The sequence below is a fragment of the Dermacentor albipictus genome, chromosome 5 (genome assembly GCF_038994185.2).
Source record: "Dermacentor albipictus isolate Rhodes 1998 colony chromosome 5, USDA_Dalb.pri_finalv2, whole genome shotgun sequence".
Taxonomy (NCBI): domain Eukaryota; kingdom Metazoa; phylum Arthropoda; class Arachnida; order Ixodida; family Ixodidae; genus Dermacentor; species Dermacentor albipictus.
This window is the reverse complement of record NC_091825.1, coordinates 39,264,855-39,272,905: the sequence shown is the minus strand read 5'-3', so window position 1 is coordinate 39,272,905 and position 8,051 is coordinate 39,264,855. Positions and strand designations below refer to the sequence as shown.

At 44.2% G+C, this 8,051-nt stretch overlaps 1 long non-coding RNA gene across 1 annotated transcript; it reads right to left on the bottom strand.

Moving 5' to 3' along the window:
- Positions 1–3,872: 3,872 nt before the first annotated feature.
- On the bottom strand, positions 3,873–6,535 carry LOC139060421 (uncharacterized). Its single transcript, XR_011514801.1, has 3 exons — positions 6,264–6,535; positions 4,703–4,804; positions 3,873–3,984 (listed from the first exon to the last, which is right to left on the bottom strand). It is a non-coding gene; the product is annotated as an uncharacterized lncRNA (long non-coding RNA).
- Between the last annotated feature and the right edge of the window lie 1,516 nt (positions 6,536–8,051).

The window sequence follows — 8,051 nt, the reverse complement described above, 5'->3', positions numbered from 1 at the left end:
TGACAGCAACGCTCCTGATTCTGCACTTTTAGATCTTAAAGAGCCCAAGATATGAAGTGCTATTTGAAGAGATAAAGACCCAGTGGAAATATTTGGGTGCAGACGTAATCCAACTCTCTTGTGTGACGATAGCACGGTGTGTAAGAGCTGGCCTAGAGGCAGATATAGAGACTGGTTAACTTCATATCTTTTCTGACACCTGCTTGAAAGCATATGCAGCTTACGCTCATTTTAGAGTAGTCTACGTATCTGGCAGCACATTCACGGCACTTGCAACCGCCAAATCACGAATAGCACCGATAAAGGCTCTAACACTGCCGAGACTAGAGTTCATGGCAGCAGTCGTAGGAGCAAGGCTAACTCAATGTATCCGGTAACTGGATTTAAGGTTTCGGCCCTGTGTGATATCGTGGGACTCCATGATTGTATTAGGCTAGATCCGTGGGTTACACTGTAAGTTATGCCAATTTGTCAAGAATAGAGTGACAGAGATATTAGATGCCCCTGCCGGAGATGCCAGAGATAATGCCGGAGGCGCGGTATTACTTTCTAAGCAATGACAATCCATCCTGCTCATTACCTCGGTGAATATCTGCAAGAGGCTTGAATGACAGCAGGAACAGGTGGAATGGACCCACATGTTTAAAACAGCTAAAGGTAACATGGCCTGGTGAACCAGGTGAAATGTATAGGCCTGACCAGGATTTCGAGCCAATGTATGGCCCGTCAAGTATTCGTCTTCCGGCACAACGTCAAGCTGACATCCTAATTGATATCAGAAAGTTGTGGGCTCCCCTGACGCTCAGTAGGCCTGTTTCTTCGGGATCATTTGAAGTAGTTGGAGTAGACTTTAAACAACCACTCTATAATAACCGAAGACTGACAGTCACTGCCTGCAAAGGATTGAATGTGCCATTCAAATGCGCCCCCATCTTAGCAGTGCACCTAGAATTGAAATTCTCTCTTCCAGGGAAAGCCTACCTCTAGCGTTTCGAAGGTTTCTAGGTCGCAGAGGAGTGCCGCTGACACTATGAATGGATATCACATTGGCCTTCAGAAATGCGACAGGGAATTTAAGAGACTAAGGTGATATTATAAGCCTTTTGCGTCCTTCCTCGCCAAACATTAAGTCCAGTGGGAAATCATTGTGCCAGAAACACCCTGTGTTGGACGGTCGTAGGAGATTTTGGTCCGCTTATACAAGTCCACTCGACGCAAAGTGGTTGAAAAGATCTACCTGAATAGTGAACAGACTGAGACAGTACTGCTTGAAGTGGAAGCTGTGATCAATCATGAACCTTGATCAATCTTGTCCCTTGACAAAACCTTCATCAATATACTCGACGAATTTTCTCGTCGGACGTTCATTGATTGCTTCTCCAGGGAGACACAGCGTGTAGTATGAAGCTCTGTGGTGCAAGCAACGACGGACGATCTGACGAAGAAGTTGCGGTAGTGTCATAAACTTTCTGACTGCCTATGGGCACAACAGAGAAGAGCACCTCCTCGAGCTGCGTCCACTGCATCTCTACCTACCTGGTGCCATCAGTGACCTAAAAGTGGATGACTTAGTTCTCGTCAAAAAACCAGACATTTCGAGATGCGTTTGGTCGCTTGCTGGAGTAGATATATTCCCGGTGAATACGGTGTAGTGCGGGCCTTTTGAGTCAGGACAAGATGAAAAGTTCGTGTGGAGACCAGCGCAGAAAATCTATTAACTCGAGTTTGCTCACAACTCCTTCGGGTCGGAGGATGTAGAGAAAGAATAATGTGTACAGGCTAGGACTTCATGAAAAGAAGTTGAAAACGCATGGAAATACGACTCGGTGTCTGACTTCTCGCGTCGACTTACAGTTCCTATAACCACACCAAAAATGGGTCGCCTTGATCACACAAATGTCTCTCAGCCTGCTTCCGTTTTCTGCATGTCACTAGCATGAACGATGCATTTATCTTCTCAAAAACCAAACATTTCTCACCATGTCCTTGCCCAACTTTATTTTTGTGCATGACAAACAAGCCAGCCACACTGTCATGGTTCAGAAGAGAGAAGGCCGGGCCTACTTTAATTTTATCGTAGAGCGCTGCACTTGCGCAAGATTTTTTTCGATTTGGGAGCAAGGCAGCACTCGCTGCCTTCTTCAAGCTCACGCAGTTGCTCACTAATCTCGATAGAAACTCCTTCTGTTGGTAATTTCACCTTTTTTTGTCCCTACATCTGCATGCAGTGCGTCTTGTGCCCCTTTTCAAGGTGCCCTCTAAAATTATTCAGGAGGTGGGGTGCGTCAGCAAAAGAGTAGAACCATCTTAAAGCATGGTTTGGATACAGCGCATGACACTGTCGCTTCATAATAGTTATATGAATTCTCTACAGTTTCCACAAAAGTCGATCGCATGGGGGCAAGTCGCTGGCAATGCAATGGATTTTCACACCTGCAGCGTCCCGGACATTGATAATTGCGTCGAGCTTATCCTTACTTTTTAAGCATCGAATGGGTGACTAGTGTGCTCATAAGCAATTGTCTGTTTTCAACGTCTTGATAGTCCACCTAACACGAACACAGGAGCATCTGTAGCACGTAAAGGTTTAGGGCAATGTGTTGCTTGTCAGGGGAACAGTGGCACTACCGAGCAACCTCACTCTTGACGTGTCAAAATCTTAACATTTGGCATATTGCATTTCATCCATCACTAATACATCATAGAGATTATGTTGTTATGATCCATCTTGCTAAATACAAAAAAGAAGTAAAATAATATATTACATCTCCATAGCTCCTTTAAACTTAGGTACACTTTATCTTAAGCAGATCCATAGCTTCCGGAAGGATTTCATGGACAAACTTGGATCCCTCGCTTTTCTACTGGTGACTACACTGGAGTACACTGGAGTTCCTTGGGGAGTACACTGAAGAGCTACACTGTACCCTTGAGACTGGCTAGAAAGTTTGAACCTTAATGTCTTCATAACTGTGTCATGCTTTCATGGTGAACCCCACATAGTACACTTTAATAAACAGGTGACCTGTTCAGGATTACGGTAGTGGGGGATGCCTGCAGGAGTTATGCACCACAATGAAGCAAACAGTGTCATGCTTGTATGAAACAATAGTTAGATCTCCAGCATCCGCCATATTTACGCTGCCTACCAGCTGTGAGATTGTTGTTTTCTACCTCCAGAGTGGTGATATTTTGATGCGCCAATGACAGCTTCCTTTTAAGGTGTGGTATTTTGCACTCAAATGCATTGTCAGTATTTGGTTATGAAAATGTAGCATAGAGATTGTTTTTTTAAGACATGTTATTACATTTAGGTGTATAACGCTACAGAAAATGTTTTCGCAATAGAAACCTAAAAGTACCTTTCAACCATGTGCCGCATACTGCCTCGCAAACATTGTCCCTCAATCTGTACACTGAAATTGCCAATGAAGTTGCACTGACTCATACAAATGTTGGCAACACTTCCAGGCGCTGTGATTCTACACTGGAATTACCAATGACTTTGGCAGCAAAACGAAATAGGTGGAGACTACTTCCAGGTCACTGCATCCTGTGTAACTGCTACAGTAATACATTTGCAGGTCTTAGGATCCATTGTACATAATCTCATTTAGTCGTCAAGACACTTCAGACGTATACGAAGTAAGTGTTTTGACAGAGTATTAGTAAGATGCACTGGCTGCAGGAGAAAACGTTTGGCGTGGCTTCAGTAGCGACTTGCCAAACAGTTGGGCTCTCACTATTGGGTACTGACAGTCGCACATGGAAGGGAGGGTAGGCTTATGAACTCGCAAAACAATTTGCATGAATAGACAACAGGCATAAAGTGACATATTCTGAGCAATGTGCTTCGTGTACCCACCATTGATGTTTATTTCTCTGGCAGTACTATTGCACTCCCACCTAGAGCCAGGTGCAGCCTGTGATGCCACGCGTGGCTTGAGCAGTGACGAGCTGGCAGCTAGGCTCAGAGAGACAGCCCTTGAAAAAGGTGGAGATAAGCCTAGTGATACACATTGCCTTTTACAAAAGCACACAAAATGCACCTGATAGCGCAGCGTTATTGATTTGTACCTAACACTTCTGTTTTTTCTCGTATAAGATGGCTCAAGTTACATGTTGGCTGCAAAAGAAAGCTTTTCGCATGGCTTAAGTAGTGACAGGCAAGCAGTTAGGCTTGCACTATTGGGGGCGAAAGCTACGCATGCAGGATAAGCTGCTGAAATCGCATGGCGCATAACTGAGTTTATAATAGGAATAAAGTAGCATAGGCCCAGTGGTATAGTTTGACTAAGAGCTATATGTGCTTGTTTCCCTGGCTGTTCTCTAGCTATCATGTCTCGGGCAAGTTGCAGCCTGCGACGTCAGTCGCTTCTTGAGCAGCGACTGGCAGTGATCAAGAACAATAGAATCTGATAGTTCCAAATTCAACACATTGAAAGCCCGGTGCGAATGGTGCACTGCAAGAATAAATGCACGAACCTAAAAATAACATTAAATGTGAATATTCGCACCTTATGCGCCGTAAAAGAGAAATGAATGTCAAACATACTGTTACTCCTAAATGAGGGTTGCTGAAGCTGGACTGACTCATACAAATGTTGACAACACTTTCAGACGCTGCGATTTTAATCAACCCATCCTTCAAAACATGATGCATACAAGTTAACCTCGATCTGTATGAGACAAGGCTAGTTACCTTGCAGTGGCGTCGTTTTTGGAGGAAGTGGAACCTGGGGGCACAACTCTTAGAAGCCATGTGAAGTGACAGCTACACGAGAAAAGTTGTTTTAATATCCACCTGCAAATGCAGGGAGATTAGTTAAACATGCTACTCAGTAAAAGTCTGAGCTAAGATCGAAATTATAGTTTATCATTTCTTTTATGAAAGGATCTCTTCAATCTAACTTGCTCATTTTCCTTTTCGTTTTGTCCCATCATGTGCACATTCTCAATTTCTGTACCTGGTCATAGGTGAGCCATTACTTTTCTTGCTATTTACAGAAACATTAAAAAATAATGTCCATTGTTGCTACAGTTTTACCATCACTGGGTTCTGCCTACTTAGTTTCTACGATACAAGATGAAAAAGAAAAGGTAGAGTTGTGCGAGTGAGCTTCCTGGCACCGTGTTTTAGAAGCACTGCAGGCTCAAAGTGGCCCACCGCAAAACCATCCTTTTAGGGCAAAGATATTCGCTTACAGAAACTGTCCCATATGTGCAGTGAGAGATGGCGAGCTTACATCCATGCACCTGTTCAAAGACGATGCTGTACAAGTAAGTGACACCCTATCCCAAACACGACGCTGCTGAGGCCCACAAAGTGTCCGCTAATAATTATTCATAAGCAGCTCACAATACATATAATTATGCTTACTGCGTAAATATTTTGGGCAAGTTTTTGAATATATGCAGAGCTTGTGTTTCTCTTTGAACGTCTACCATCCTGCCTTAGGCCCTGTTTCTACCCAGACCTGCGCTAAAGATTATATCCAATAAATTCCAAGCCCCCCATTAAGAAATTGAGCAGCTTTCGCAAAAGAATGTACCACACACAGAGTTTTGTGTGAATCATTTTTTTTATCAGTAAGATAAGACAAATATCACTTGCTATATGTTGTGGTTTTAGCATACCAAGACAGTATCAACACATTGAAAAGCTGGGTGCTTACTATGTTTATACCACAAAAAACATCTAATGTCAGCGCTCACGATGACATCGCGTGAATTGTGCAAACTTTTCCAAGTTCATATGGAAGAAGTAACATCACGCACAGATTTTATGTGCACTTGGCTCCTGACAACAGATTGACACACCACAAAAAAAGAATGCAAGAGATTCACATTCAGTAGCTGGCGTTCATACTGTGCCCTTAACTTATTCTTGCATACCGGCATCGCCGATCTAGCGTACCTCAGTTCTTTCATAGTATGTATTTTTGCACTAGTGATAAGCCCGATGCACACAGCCGTTCAACGACCCGTCCCGTAAGGGTGCTGCCGTTCGTCACAAATAATCTTTTCTCACCCATTTTTTTTTTTACAAAAATAGGAGACCGGCTACTTTAGGAGTATAAACCAAGGAGCGCTGTGTGCTATTTTTGAATAGAAATTGGCGATAAAACTCTCTCTCATTATGAACAGTGGTGCCGTGACAGCGACTGATGGGACGGTGCGTTTGACGGCTGTGTGAATTCGGCCCAACGTAATTTTTCCCGTAATGTATTCGTGCCACAACGTCATACTAATCCCACACTTACCTGGCAGAGTTTGCTGGACTTCTTCGAATGAAAGTCTTGTTGTCCGATACGTTGCAGCCCCACGTCCATCCTCTTTTTGTATTGCTTGCCAAGAAGTATAAAAACAGACTTACAGGTGTTCGAACGCGTTGGGCAACGAGGAACGCAGCACCGTGGTGGCATTCACCGCGACTGAAAAGCATCGAGCGACGAAGCTATTTGATCTTTTGAGGCTCTGCGGCAGTCTACGAATGCACTCACGCTCGGGAAACACGGATGTCTACGAACTGCTTGATCATGCGTGTTCTTGGCGAGCGCATAGTCCATATGGAAAATTCACGGCGGAAGAAAGTAGTGCAGAAACGTTCTACCATCAGCTGCGGAACAAGATCACGCCAATGGTGGCTTCTCAAAGGTTAGAACTACTTAAACAAGCGTGAGATAATGGAGGTGCTTCAGTCACGTCCAACACAGAATCTCACTTTTGGCACCGCACCGACCGTGCGTTTGCACGCGTGAGTGGTTTGCACTGAGACACCCTAAAGAGGCTTTTTTCTTCAAACGATGAGTCACCTTTTTCACGTCCGAGGTGCCGTAGCATTTGGCAAGTGTTTCTAGCTCATGACATGAAAAGGTTAAAAATTCAGAATTATATTCAAGAATTTTGTGAGCCAAAACCAAGATAAGACTATGAGGCACGCCGCAATTATATGTTAACCACCTGGAGTTCCTTAATGTGCACTCGATGCATCGTACACTGGAGTTTTTTTTTTGCATCTCGCAATGTATATTTTTGTGTGTGTTCTCAGACAATTGAGGTTTCACAGCGCAGTTACTTAGTAGATGGCTATACAGTAAATGAATACACATTTCTGGCTCTCCCGTAACTGAGAGTCAATGCACGCATGAATGACGGCCGTCAAAGCAGATTGATTGGAGATGATACCAGCCACAACATTAAAATGGTTGTACCACACCACACCGCACCATTTGGCACCATGCCATACTCTACACTGGTCCATATTGATGCTGCTAACCTAGAAGAAGAAAGCCCGCCAAAGGCGGCACGACAGGCAGCGAAAGATGCAAGGGAGATATAGTGTGCTGCCCAGCTAGAAGAAATCGCCTTCAGGAGGCTGCACGGAGCGTTTCACCACCTCTTGAGGTTACGCAAAACCTGCACCGTGGAACTCGCGGTACACACTGGCGTTCAAACGTGCATATGCAAATCCTTGCATCGCCTCAGCTTAACAACGTACTGTATGGTGCCCTGTATCAGCCTTTTGAACGTCGGTATTGGAAATTACGAGGTAAACTTCCGCCTGCTTGTAACTGCAGCTTGAGTCATATTGTGAAAAAATATTGGGAAGAACTTAGAAGAAAAGGTTTTCTGTAACTCGTGTGGACAGTCAGTACCGTAAGTAACGTGGTCCTGTACAAAGGATTGGAGGCCACACACCGCATTTTCTTAAGTTTTGACTGCCTGCTGGGATAATATCGTTTTTTCTTTGCAACTTGCCCGGGTGTTCTCTTTTGTGTGCCCGGATAACGGCTCTGTCTTTTGGCTCAAGGTAACTTGAAGGCTGCCGACGACAACTAAAATCATTTCATGCTTAAGAACGAAACAATGTCTTCTCAGTCCTTTTATACTACTTTTGCGAAAAACGGCTGTTATACATATGCAATACGTTGATGGAGAAAGTTAGCCAACTTACTTGAAATACCGAAGCCACACGGAGCCCGTACATAACCGGTAGAAACACCCGAGAGGCTACAGGTGCTACCGGAATGGCAACAAGGCATGTCCAT